The sequence below is a fragment of the Asparagus officinalis genome, chromosome 10, assembly GCF_001876935.1.
Source record: "Asparagus officinalis chromosome 10, Aspof.V1, whole genome shotgun sequence".
NCBI classification, from domain to species: Eukaryota; Viridiplantae; Streptophyta; class Magnoliopsida; order Asparagales; family Asparagaceae; genus Asparagus; species Asparagus officinalis.
Window position 1 is genome coordinate 53,570,599 of NC_033803.1, and position 15,241 is coordinate 53,585,839.

A 15,241-nucleotide genomic window follows, 5' to 3' on the forward strand; every position below is an offset into this window, starting at 1 on the left:
GTCCTAACTGTAAGAAGGTTTGACCAATTGGGTGACAGATCAAGATTTATTATATCCGGACTCTAACTATGAAAGTGTTGAGTGCACAGACGCGGTGAGAATTTGAATGGGATTAAACTTGATCGAATTTAACGGTCCCACCGTCAATTAGTCTGATCGGTGAGAGATTTAGTGTTCATCACTTTGTTCATGTCGATCGGGTTATCCCTAAGAATATTAAAATTCTTTTGGGAACTAAAGTCTTGGCATTTGCGTTTGAAGTCTCGGGGTATTTGTAATGATATTCATTTCCACCCCTAGTGGCAAGAGCCTCTTGTTCGTCTTCAGAAAGTGATAAGGTGGGAATACCTTCATCATCTTTTTCGGGAATTGCTGTGGTGGGGCAGCAGGTTTTGCCTTTACCCCTATGCTTTTTCTTAGATGAGGTTCCTACCCATTGCTCGTCTTCTAACAAGTCCGGATGAACCCAAAGAATTTCGCCGCTAGGAGTTATATGTTGTACGAGTCCTTTTTGACGTTGTCCGTAAGGATCATCATTGACGGTCTTCATTTGTACCTTATATATGGGTTTTGGTTGAAACCACGCTAGAGGGACAGAACCGAAGCTAACGGAAACGGCGTTTGCGTCCACCTTCTTTTCTTTAGGCTGCTTCGGCGTGATAATTCCTACATCAATTAAGGCCTGAATCTTGTCCTTGAGAGCGTAGCACGCCTTTGTAGGATGATGGACTGTTCTGTGAAATGCACAATACCGCGGATCTGTAATTTTCTGGGCTCCTTCATGGTCGGTGATCGGAGGTAGCTTAATTTTGTTGTTCTCCCTCAAATACTTGAAGATACTAGGGACCTCATCTTCTTTGAAGGAATACTCCTTCGGGAATTTTGGCTCAGAAGTTTTCTGTTGCCTTGGAGGTCGTTGTTGCCATTGAGGCGTTTGTTGCTTTGGCGCTTGTTGCTGCGGCTGTTGTTGCTGCGACTGCTGTTGCTGCGACTGCTGTTGGGGTTGCAACTCAAATGTCTGATTTGCGTCTACCGCGTTTGCCGGTCCTTTCCCTTTACCACGGGGGGTAAAGTTCTGTTTTTGAGTATTATTGGCGGGTTGTCCCCTTTCAGCTTTCTTCCTTTTAAGGAAACGTTCAGCCTGCTCCCCTCGTACCTTCAATTCCTTCTATGTCTTGGATGGTGCGGTACCCATAGCTTCTAATACATCTATGGAAAGATTATTATGGCACGTCTGGAGTATGAACTCCTCCGTGACCGGATCTCGGCAGTTCATTGCCTTGTTCCGGAAGCGTTTAACAAAGTTTTCCACGAGTTCTCCATCCTTCTGCTTTTCTTCAAAGAGCGTGCACGACAACGGTCCTCAGTTCGTGAGCAACGCATTCATCAAGTTCTGCGGTAAATTCGGGATTAAAGACGTTTCGTCGACTGCTTATAATCCTACAGCTAACGGATTGGCCGAAGCTTTTAACAAGACTATCATCAAAATCCTGGCAAAATTGGTGAAAACCAATAAGCGAGATTGGGATGACAAACTCGGCGAAGCTCTCTGGGCTTATCGTACGACCGTCCGCACGCCTACCGGAGCCACCCCGTATGCTTTAACGTATGGGTGTGAAGCCGTTCTTCCCTTGGAAATACAGATTCCTTCCCTCCGTATCGCTCTCGTAACGGGAATGACGACGGAAGAACATCATCAGAAACGTCTTGAGGAATTAGAGATGTTAGATGAGAAACGCTTGGAAGCTCAACAACAAATCGAGTTTTATCAAGCTAGAATTTCTCGGGCTTTCGATAAAAAGGTCCGACGAAGAAGCTTTAAAGAAGGAGATCTGGTGCTCGCTGTTCGACGACCTATGATTCTCAATTCCAAAAGGAAAGGAAAATTTGAACCAAAATGGGAAGGACCGTTTGTAATGGAAACAGTCTATTCAAATGGTGCTTATCGCTTAATTACTCAAGATGGCAACAAATTGATGATGCCAATAAATGGGAAGTTCCTGAAAAAGTATTATCCATAATATATTCAGGAAAACCTATGTAAAGCGGGAAGTTCCTAGAGAATCCTATACAGGATATTTCAGGATAACCCGAGATCAGTTCACTGTTTTAAATGAGAAACTGGTCATTTGAATAATTCATTGTTCGATTATCACAAAGTTCTTTTACAACTCTTGTTGAGACGAGATTCAAATTTGTAAACAATTAATATTTCCTCACAAAATCTCTCATCGATCGAATCGATTAAAAAAAAAGTACACCAAAATACGTCATGGATTAAAATCATTCAAACTTTCACCTTTCACTTTGGTCAAACCTTTAAACAGTTAGGACCAGAGCCAAACTCCCCTCTCGATTACTTCAATGAACGAGAGGCCCACAAATCGAGCGATCAAACCTTCCTACGGTTAGGATCGTCTCAAAACTCCCAATTGGTCAAACCTTACTACAGTTAGGACCACAACCAAAATCTCCTTTCGATTCATTTTACGAACGAAAGGTCCACTTTTGAATTGAGTAATCAAACCTTATGACAGTTAGGATTACTCAAACCAATCCAGATTCTCTAAGCGGAGATCCCACTTTGAGTTTTCTTTGCATCAGGAGATAGAATATAAAATTCTTCCTCTCCGATTCTGGGTTTATCTCTACCAACAAACAAGAGACCAGGAGATAGAATATAAAATTCTTCCTCTCCGATTCTGGGTTTATCTCTACCAACAAACAAGAGACCAGGAGATAGAATATAAAATTCTTCCTCTCCGATTCTGGGTTTATCTCTACCAACAAACAAGAGACCAGGAGATAGAATATAAAATTCTTCCTCTCCGATTCCGGGTTTATCTCTACCAACAAACAAGAGACCAGGAGATAGAATATAAAATTCTTCCTCTCCGATTCCGGGTTTATCTCTACCAACAAACAAGAGACCAGGAGATAGAATATAAAATTCTTCCTCTCCAATTCTGGGTTTATCTCTACCAACAAACAAGAGACCAGGAGATAGAATATAAAATTCTTCCTCTCCAATTCCGGGTTTATCTCTACCAACAAACAAGAGACCAGGAGATAGAAGCCAGTAGTTGATGACTCGGCCCTGGCCGAACCAGCAGCCAGTGACTTGGTTTTTTCGGCCTTTGTCTTGGATTTTGGCCTCCAGATTTGACGTGGTTTCATCAGTTTAAAGTCTGCAGTACTTGTTTGTAGTTTCTTGGCCTCTTGTACCAGGATTCTTGCGTGCGCAAGTAAAGCGTGGCGCTTCTCGGTTCGTTCTTTAAGAGTGGAACGTGTCCTCTTAACAGGGACCCATTCATTTGTCGTTGGTTTGGACCAATCGCTAAGTCGCTGCTGTGCCTGTTGGCGTCCTTTAGACTTCAGATCCGCTTCGTAGTGGATTCCATCCACCGGCTCGGAGGCCTTGGCCAATTGGCGTGCTAGGCGTTGACGCCGTCTTCGACGCGCCCTCTTGGATAAGGTTGGCTCGGCCTTGGTAGCTTCAGCTTCACAAGGAGTCTTTTGAACCGCTGCGGGATGAGGTTCTTGATTTTGAACCTTCAAATCCAAATGTCCTCGACCTTTCCTTTTGGAGTTTCTCCTATTCCTACGAGGGGAGGATGATCGGGAAGAGGAGGATAAGTACTCTTCATATTTTGCTTGGTCGAACTCGTACTCGACCTCCTCGTTGATCGGTATGACGATCTTTGGTTGCGACACTACAGCTTTTGCAGAAAAGCTATCGGCTCCCACTGTGGTCGCCAGTTTGTTTGTGTCAAAAGTTGCCTTTTCCATTATTTTCAAACCTGTTACATCGTTTATCGATTACAAGTTCAAACTGAAAAGAGAGTTGATTTTTTTATAAGATCTTCTTACAACGAAAAATAAAGATTACAACTTTATCAAACAAAATGCAGCAGTAGTTTATCTCCCGCTGCTTTGCGTGGGATCTTTGCCTGTGCCGGGGACGCGTTAGTCCGTGGACCACCGCAGACCAAAGCCGATCGACAATATAATTACGCTCTTGTTTCACGAGGGAAACAATTACGGAAGCGACAATCACGACCAAGCGAGATTGTGGCTCTTCTCGAGATTAAAATCAAGTTTAATCCAGAGGAAAGAAGGGAAAAGAATCACAAACCTTTCGAAGGGGGCTTTCTTTATGAAAGTGTTCGCCAAGATCTGATGATTCTCCTCTGAAATTCGTGGTTTTACTGGTCAATTTGACAGCACCTCGCCTTCTTAATCTCAGATCTCCGATCCTCTTGAAAGAAGACCTTAGGCTTCTATTTATAGGCTTTTTGAGATGTGTCTCCTAGTAGGAATTGATGTTTAAACGTTATCTGTGGTTTATAACTGTCTAAACGTGTTTATGGATAACCTCAGAGTAGTTGGAGAGGTTTTGGGACGAAAGAATCCTTAAAAATCATCGAAATCCGTGTTTGGGGAGGTTTTGTATCCAACAAGAGTCCTGGTGACTCGGAAATGTGCGAGTCGGCTTCTGGTGACTCGGAACTATGCGAGTCAGCTCCTGGTGACTCGGAACTATGCGAGTCAGCTCCTGGTGACTCGGAACTGTGCGAGTCAGCTCCTGGTGACTCGGAACTGTGCGAGCTTCGTTATTCTTCCAGCTTCCTTGTTTTGTGTATGCTTCGTCGCCTTGCTGATTTTGGATGAATTCCTTTGACTTGGATAATAACGTTTATCGTCTTTTCCTTGTCTTGCACTGTGTTTGAGGGCCTATGGGCAATTTTTAACGCCTACAGGGACCTCCTCGGCAATGAGCAATGGACTTCAAAGCCTTCGAGGAGGACCAAGGGTAAACCTTACAATGCTATATCCGCTATCCCAGATAAAGAAAAAATGACAGTAGCCGCCCTCAACAACTCCGATGAGGATATAGCCACCCTAGCCACCAGGGCAAGGAGATAATTCGCCAAGAATTACCCTGTTAGGACGGAGGAGCCGGCAGGACCCTCCGGGCGGCTACCTGCAGAGACCCCTCAAAACCCTGAAGGGCCTAGCTCGAGTAATCAGCCTTTCAGGTTCAATGTACTCACACAGCTGAAGAACATTCCAGCCAGAATCACCAGCTCGAGTAATCAGCCTTTCAGGTTCAATGTACTCACACAGCTGAAGAACATTCCAGCCAGAATCACCGTGTACGTGAAAGTACCCTAATACCATTAGGAAGGAACCCTAGAGGGGGGTGAATAGGGTTTATGCTAATCTAATCCGATTTATGCCAATTTAAAACTTATTAACAAATATCCTAGCAAGTATGATATATGACAAGATATATATGCAAGGATATACAACTAATACAAGGGTGAAACAAACAAAATAAGATAGTGGGAATATAAACAATGTGCAATTGACAAAGGCAATATAAATATGAAAATAAGTGCGCCAATGCAAACACAAACAAAAAGAAATGTTTACGAGATTCGGTCCGCCTGACCTACGTCCCCGCTCCTCACCTCGAGGAGATCTCCACTATCACACCGGGTTTTCTACGCTTACCCGAAAAACATTTACACCTCACAATACGGTTTTCTAGCTAACCGAAAACTTTACAATCACTCATAATGTAACTAACTAACTACCACCTCAAGTGTTGGTCTCTAGCCCGTGTCTCCCTCAAGTGTTAGGAATTATAACCTCTCTCTAGGCATTATCACCTACCCCACTACTCTTGGGACAACCCCGTCTCTCACTACACACTCCTCTTGGTGTACTAGTGTAATACAAGGTGATCCTCACAATTAAAGCTCACAACACAAGATTTGTTCTCTAATACAAGGCGAGAACTCAATTAAGCACAACTCTAAGGTCACAAACCCACAACCCTAAATTATACTATGAATGTAAATACAATAAGCTCAATAGGTTGTGTGTGAACAAAGATATATCAATAAAACAATTAAACTCAATATTGAAATCTAGCTTATGGAAATTAGAAACAAAACAATAAATAGCTAGAATTGAGTTTAAGGAAACTTCTCTATAGATGACAAGAGAGAGGGAGAAGAATGAATGCTCAAACACAAAACAAAACTCTTGTGAAATTTGCTTCACAAACAAAACTCTTAAACACTCTTTTAAACAAACACAAAACACCCTTAAACTTATTTAAACAATTCTCTTGGTTAGGTGGGAGAGGTAAATGCAATGGGGTATTTATAAAAACCCAAGACATCAGCCAAAACCCCAAGGAAATGACCAAAAACCCACACAAAAACAGATCTGGAAAATAGCCGTTACTGTTCAACGGTCATAATTATAAGTCGACTTGCATTCGACTTAGTATAAGTTGACTTGCATTCGACTTAGCATAAGGGCCTGTTCGTTTGCCTTAAAAAATGGGAAATCAAAGAAATAGAAAACTATTTCTAAGAAAAATGAGTTTTTGAATTGTTTGGTTGGCTAAAAAAAAGGAAATCAAAGAAATGGAGATGAGATGAGATGAGTTGTCACATTATTATTGGATGATGTGAGTGATTTTTTAAGAAAACTATTTTTGATGTTGTTCGGTTAGCAAAAAAATAAGGAAATGAATTATTAGAAACCTATTTCATGTAGTTTTGTTGTTTTCTTTTGTTTGGTTCTTTCTTAAAAATAAGAAATGAAATGAGATAATATGAGTTGTCATTGTATTATTGGGTGATGTGAAGAAAGATTAAGAAAAGTGTTTTCACAACTTTTTGGGATGAAAACTAAGAAATGAAATGTTAATGAGATGAGGTGAATTGTTATAATATTTTATTCGATGATGTGAGTGATTTGAAATGATGAAAAGAGATGAGTTGAGTGATGTTTGGATGAAAATAATATTTTATTAGATGTGGTGGGTGAGTGGTTAGATGAAAATAATATTTTATTAGATGATGTTGATGAGTTGTTGGATAAAAATAATATTTTATTGGATGTTGTGGGTAAGTTTTAGGGATGGAAATGGAAGAAATGGGTTATTTTGAGATTTCCACCTTTTCCATTTCCATTTCTTGGTTTTTAGGAAATAAACGAACAGGCCCTAAGTCGACATATGTTCATGAATAAGTCGACTCAACAGAGAAGAAAATGCACTTTCTAGAGGAGTTCATAAGTCGACTTGTCAGGGTTTATAAGTCGACTTATAAACGTGCACAGGCACTGTTCATGCTGGAAAATTGATTTTAAAAGTACATTTAAAAATAATAAATAAATTCTAAAAATTATGAAACTTTGAGAAATGTTTATAAACATGATAATAAACATGTTATAAAAATAATTTTTGGAATTGCATTCCCTAATAGTGAAAACTCATCATTTTATAAAATTAGTCCAAAACATGAAAAGTAAACATACATGTTTTTGACATTTGACATAAACAAACTTTTGGAAACTTTTGTATGGCTTTATAGACTTAGGAAAAGATATAAAAACATATTATCAAGTCCATAAACCAAGAACACAATATATTTTCAAATATGATAGAATATGAAACATATGAACATATATATGAATATATATATTTGTTTCATATCTAAAAAATCAAACCAAAACATATATGTATATATATAACTATATATATACAAAAAAACAAAACGTGTATGTGTGTATATAATTGAGCTTAAAGTAATAACACACATAATATAAAACCTAAACTAAATTAACCAAGCTTGATGATCTTCAACGAAGCTCTATCTTGGTACACTTGTGGATGAAGCTAGACTTGGATCTTTAACATGAATTGCAAGGCTTCAACCACTACTCCGCCAACCTCCATTGGATATGATCGTGAATGCGCAATTCCATCCATCCTCCAACTTATTGTTTGTTTAGAATACCTAATAAGAAACATAAACACTAGACAAACAATATTAGGAATTGTTTGTAATCATCAAAACAAGATTAGAAGATGTAGGCTTATAACATGAGACCTAACAATCTTCCCCTTTTTGATGATGACAAACAATCTACACAAAGAGTATATAAGTTATACAATAAAGCATAATACTCTTAAAATATACTCACAAACCACTTGTTTCTCCCCCTTTGGCAACATCAAAAATGGGGAAACAAAATAATAAGAGAGTGAAAGCTCCCCCTATCATAAAGCATAGGTGAGTATAACACATAGTATAGGGATTGCTCCCCCTATCAAATTGCCATATAGAATATATGCAATTATGAACATGGCAAACAAATGTGAGCAATATATGAAATGAATGCTAAGGCAAAAGCATGTGAGTAGGCATAAATGAAGGATATGCTAAACATAACTCATATACAAACAAGATAATGAGAACACATAATGATATGTCATGATGAATAGGTGTCTCAAAATACAAGAAATATAAAAACCATATAAATGAATAGATTTATGAAATTAAAAGAAGAGGAACATGAGAATCATGTAAAAAGTTTTCAAATGAAAACAAATCAACCAAAAGAAATCATAAATCAAAGTTTAAATAAAAAAAAACGTAAAATCAAATCATCATTGATTCAAAAATCAAGAGAGGCAACTATATCTAGCTCTTGAGCTAGTATCAACCCATATAAATATTTTAGCATCTGGTAAACATAATTTGGGAATAAACACCCAATAAACCCGGAGGGTTATATAAACACAAACTTCTCATCAAAATCAAGACTAATAATTATGAAAACAAAAGATTTGATAAAAAAAATTGTTTTCATAACAAAAAGATTTTAAAACATAATTTTCAAAACCAAGAAAAAAAAAAGTAAAAGTACAAAAATTCTTGGTTTAAAAATCATTTTGGCACCCAAGAATTCTTGGTGCCGGATTGGTTAGGGACATGACCCCTATCATTCAATCTTAAAGCCCTAGGGTTATGAACCCTCTTGGGCACATATGGTGCACTAACATGGTCAAAACAATATTCATTCAAATGACCCTTCCGATTGCAATTTGTGCAATGAAAGAGATCCATTTGTTTTTGTGGACCATTAGCTCGTGCACTTTCTTTTCAAATCAAAACAATACTTGGCCAAATGACCAAAACGACCACAAAGATCACATTGATACACATGAGCATGCTTATGATGAACTTTATGAGAAAGAGCATGTGAATGTGTATGTGTACATGATGATGAAGCTACATGAGATGCACAAGGAGCATTAGCATTCTTAGGCTTGTGTGCATCATAGCAAAAATTAGCTAAATGGCCTTTTCAGCCGCAAATGGAACACTTGTGAATTTTGCTATACATGTGTGCATGATGTGTGATATGTTTAGGTGTAGTAGCATGAGACTTAGCACACATGTCCATAAGCTTATCATTGTTAACCATACATGTTTTCAAGGTTGAATCTAAACAAGATATGCGATGTTTAACTTGACTCAACTCATCATTTTGCATACATGTATAGGAAGTAGAAGTAGATGAAACATGATCATTTTTAAATGAATTCAACTCATTTCTAATAGTTTCTACTTCTAACATGGCATAGTCTTTTTCATGAGTTAAACTAGTAAAGTTTGAAAGCAATGAACCATGATCCGATTTTAATTTATCATTATTTTCTTTGAGGATCACATTCTCATTAGAAACATTATCAAACTTAGAAATCAACAACTCATGATCGGACTTTAAATTAACATGCTTGCTTTTTAAATCAACAAAATCATTTTGTAATTTCTTGTAGGCATGCGCTAATCTAACATATGCACAAGCGAGTTCATTAATAGATAGATCATCATCGAATTCCGAATTGCTTACCACACTAGGGCTATAGCCTAGTGGTCGTGTGCAAGATGAGGCTCCACATAAATTTGAAGAGGAACCCGCCAAAGCTTGTCAGATAGCCTCTAAGTTCCCTTGATGTGCTTCTATATATTTCCATAATTTGTAAGCACTATCAAAAGAATCAAGCTTGTTAGATATTGATGAATCAAATGCATTTAATAGAAATTCTAACACAAGCTTGTTCATAGTAAACATCTTTTTATCATGTTTGCTCCACTTGGATTTCGCCAAAGTGGGCACAACATAAGCACAATCAATAACTTCCCATAAATCGATATTTTTAGATTGAACAAATATTTTGAATCTAAAACACTATTGAGCATAAGGGAAAGCAATGAATTTGGGAGCAACACTAGGATCATAGCCTAAACAAGATGTATCATACATAGCCATAATTATATAAAAATGCAAGCAATGTAATCAATAAATCGCAAAACTAGATTAGTACAAAAAGTTAACTTGGATCTTTAACTTAAGGTGGTTAGACCTTAAATCAAAGAGCACCAAACTCTGATACCAATTGAAAGTACCATAATACCGCTAGGAAGGAACCCTAGAGGGGGGTGAATAGGGTTTATGCTAATCTAATCCGATTTATGCCAATTTAAAACTTATTAACAAATATCCTAGCAAGTATGATATATGATAAGATATATATACAAGGATATACAACTAATACAAGGGTGAAACAAACAAAATAAGATAGTGGGAATATAAACAATGTGCAATTGACAAAGGCAATATAAATATGAAAATAAGTGCGCCAATGCAAACACAAACAAAACGATATGTTTACGAGGTTCGGTCCGCCTGACCTACGTCCCCACTCCTCACCTCGAGGAGATCTCCACTATCACACCGGGTATTCTACGCTTATCCGAAAAACGTTTACACCTCACAATACGATTTTCTAGCTAACCAAAAACTTTACAATCACTCACAATGTAACTACACTAACTACCACCTCAAGTGTTGGTCTCTAGCCCGTGTCTCCCTCAAGTGTTAGGAATTATAACCTCTCTCTAGGCATTATCACCTACCCCACTCCTCTTGGGACAACCCCGTCTCTCACCACACACTCCTCTTGGTGTACTAGTGTAATACAAGGTGATCCTCACAATTAAAGCTCACAACACAAGATTTGTTCTCTAATACAAGGCGAGAACTCAATTAAGCACAACTCTAAGTCACAAACCCCACAACCCAAAATTATACTATGAATGTAAATATAATAGGCTCAATAGGTTGTGTGTGAACAAAGAGATATCAATAAAATAATTAAACTCAATATTGAAATCTAGCTTATGGAAATTAGAAACAAAATAATAAATAGCTAGAATTGAGTTTAAGGAAACTTCTCTATAGATGACAAGAGAGAGGGAGAAGAATGAATGCTCAAACACCAAGGATGATCTCCACTTGCTCTTGTGAAATTTGCTTCACAAACAAAACTCTTAAACACTCTTTTAAACAAACACAAAACACCCTTAAACTTGTTTAAACAATTCTCTTGGTTAGGTGGGAGAGGTAAATGCAATGAGGTATTTATAACAACCCAAGACATCAGCCAAAACCCCAAGGAAATGACCAAAACCCCCCAAAAAACAGATCTGGAAAATAGCCGTTACTGTTCAACGGTCATAATTATAAGTCGACTTGCATTCGACTTAGTATAAGTCGACTTGCATTCAACTTAGCATAAGTCAACTTGTGTTCATGAATAAGTCAACTCAGTAGAGAAGAAAATGCACATTCCAGAGGAGTTCATAAGTCGACTTGTCAGGATTTATAAGTCGACTTATAAACGTGCACAAGCACTGTTCATGCTGGAAAATTGATTTTAAAAGTGCCTTTAAAAGTAATAAATAAATTCTAAAAATTATGAAACTTTGGGAAATGTTTATAAACATGATAATAAACATGTTATAAAAAGAATTTTTGGAATTGCATTCCCCAATAGTGAAAACTCATCATTTTATAAAATTAGTCCAAAACATGAAAAGTAAACATACATGTTTTTGACATTTGACATAAACAAACTTTTGGAAACTTTTGTATGGCTTTATAGACTTAGGAAAAGATATAAAAACATATTATCAAGTCCATAAACCAAGAACACAATATATTTTCAAATATGATAGAATATGAAACATATGAACATATATATGAATATATATTTGTTTGATATCTAAAAAATCAAACCAAAACATATATGTATATATATAACTATATATATACAAAAAAACACAACGTGTATGTGTGTATATAATTGAGCTTAAAGTACTAACACACATAATATAAAACCTAAACTAAATTACCCAAGCTTGATGATCTTCAAAGAAGCTCTATCTTGGTACACTTGCGGATGAAGCTAGACTTGGATCTTTAACATGAATTGTAAGGCTTCAACCACTGCTCCGCCAACCTCCATTGGATATGATCGTGAATGCGCAATTCCATCCATCCTCCAACTCATTGTTTGTCTAGAATACCTAATAAGAAACATAAATACTAGACAAACAATATTAGGAATTGTTTGTAATCATCAAAACAAGATTAGAAGATGTAGGCTCATAACATGAGACCTAACAGTACGAACTCCTGCGTCTGTCTAGACCTACTCAAGAAGCTCTATAAGAGGCGTTGGCCAACTCAGAGGCATTTGCCACGCATTTCTCATCTACAAAGGAAGAGGACGGTGGAAAGAAGTGTTTACAATGCTGTTAGGCCTCCGAATAGTGGGTCCCTTGCATCATATTCACCCTAGACGACATGCTAATCAAAAGCACTTCTCACGATTGACCCTTGTACTTCACGGGGTACATCGGTTCCTCCAGAGTGAATTGAATCCAAGTTGACCTAGGATCCGCATTGAGCATTGTCCCCTTGAAGCTTAGGCAATACTTGGGGGTCCCGCAGAAGCATCTTTCTGTGACAACCACAACCATCTTCGGGTTTAACATCACTGGGACAAGGCTGCTCGGTAAGATCTGCCTAAAGTGTTGTATAGGCGACATGAAAACAGAGGTCACCTGCTACGTCATCAATGCTGAGCCTTCCTACAACATGCTGCTGGGACGGCCTTGGATCCATAACAACCGTATTGTCCCATCCATATTGCACCAATGTTAGACCCTAGAGGGGGGGGTGATTAGGGTCTTATGCTAATCTAATCCCAATTAAAAGCTAATTAAAATTATATAGATCAATATGTTCTTGCAAGAGATAGATATGAACAATAAGAGCAATAAGAATATGCACAAATAAAATATGAGACAAGCAAAACACAAACACACGATATGTTCACGAGGTTCGGTCCCCACGACCTACATCCCCGCTCCTCACCTCGAGGAGATATCCACTATCACAATCCGGTTTGGAAGCCGGAACTTCTACACACTCGGTTTACAAGTTCACCGAAAACTCTCACACTACACAATCACTCAACAATCACACTTTACACACTAAGTGTAGGAATCTAGCCCGTGTCCTCCTCCTCAAGTGCTCGATTACAACCTCTCCCTAGGTTCGTCAATCGACGCCACTCCTATTGGATTCGACCCCGTGTCTTGCCTCACACTTCTCTCGGTGTACAAGTGTATTACAAGTGATTCTCACAAACAAAAGTTAAATACAATGATTTGTTCTCAATTAACAAGTGAGAACACAATGAAGCTCACACTCACTAAATCCCACACCACAACCCACAATATAATATGAGAATATAAAGCTCAATAAGTGTGTGTGATAATAGTGAATGAAACTCAATAAATATAACTCAATGAATATAGCTTAATCAATTGAAAGTGAAATAACAAGCTATATAAGAATGGGTTTAGAAAACTTCTCAATGAATAAGAAGAGCTGAGGAAATGATGATCTCAATAAAATTTGAAAGCCTCTTCTTGTTGTAGAAAAACTTCTCTTGAAAACTGATTAATGAAACAGCTCTTAAACAGCTCTTAAACACGATTAATATCTTGTTAAACAACAAACTTGAATTTCTTAGTTCTTGAGAGGAAGAGCAGCAATAGGGTATATATAGCACCCCAATACAACAGCTAGAAGTAGGCAAAAAGATCAAAAAATCAATTTGAAAAACTAGCCGTTATACACATCTGACAACTCGGCGGGCGACCGGGCCGGGCAACCGCTTAGTTCAAAAAAAAAAATAAATTAAAAAATTTAGCCGTTATACACATCTGACAACTCGGCGGTCGACCGGTCCGGTCAACCGCTTAGTTCAAAAAAAACCCAGAGAACGGAGTTTTAAAGCTGGCGGTCGACCGACGAAAATTTTGGTCGACCAGAAGGCTCTCTGGAAATTTGCTCAGAAAAAGAACAACTGTCGGTCGACCGTACCGGTCGACCGAAATCTGATATATGCACTTTTCCAGGTTTTGGGGCTGGTTAAAAAATTTAAATTAAGTCCAAAAATAATGAAACTTTGGGGAAAGTTTCTAAATGATGAAATAAACATGTTTGAAAAGAAATTTTTGGAAAATCAATTTTCGTTTGTGAAAACTCCCTGTTTTTGAAAAGTGTTCAAAATACCTGTTTTTCGCGAACATGAAAATTGACATAGAGCTTGTAAACATGTTTATATATATTGTGCATATATTATATGTATATAATGAAGTATGAAAGAGCTGTAAACACGAGGTAAAGGTTATTGTAACAACGTTTGATGAAAAATCATTTATATGATAGAAAACGACAAAAAGCGTGTTAAGTGTACATATATTGAGCTTAGATATAATCATACAATATATGTAACTAAACTAAACAATATACCTAGGTAAAACCACACAATTGAACTTGAATCTTTAATGCTTGACTGACTTGTGTAGAAATACCTGAAAAGAAACCATAAACACAAAAACACTAGAAAACTTATTAGTAATAAATTGTTTGCCAAATCATCATCAAAACTATAGGGTCAACAATCTCCCCCTTTTTGATGATGGCAAACAATTTAATATGGAATATAAACTGATAATCCCACATATAAAACAATCTCCCCCTTTTTGATGATGGCAAACAATTTAATATGGAATATAAACTGATAATCCCACATATAAGCCAAAACATATATGGTTGACCACATAAACAAAGAAAGAGCACATTAACCATATATGGAGGGTAAGTATATAATCTATATGAACTATATGTGGATTTTTCTCCCCCTTTGACAACATCAAAAAGGGGAAAAAATTGAAAAATAGGAGCAATGGTCCCCCTGCTTATGAGCACAGAGATATAAAAATAAATTAATATATGCCAAAAGCTCCCCCTGTCAAATAGAATAAATGACACTAAAGAGTATGTAAAGGAGCTAAACAAACTAAACAATCATAAACAGTACAAAGAACTCATGATAAGCAACTTATTTTCCACACACCAAGACATGAATGTTGTTAAAACCATGCATTGATTCATAGAAGAAATAAACTAAACACAATAAGTCACAAAACATCACATAAGCATT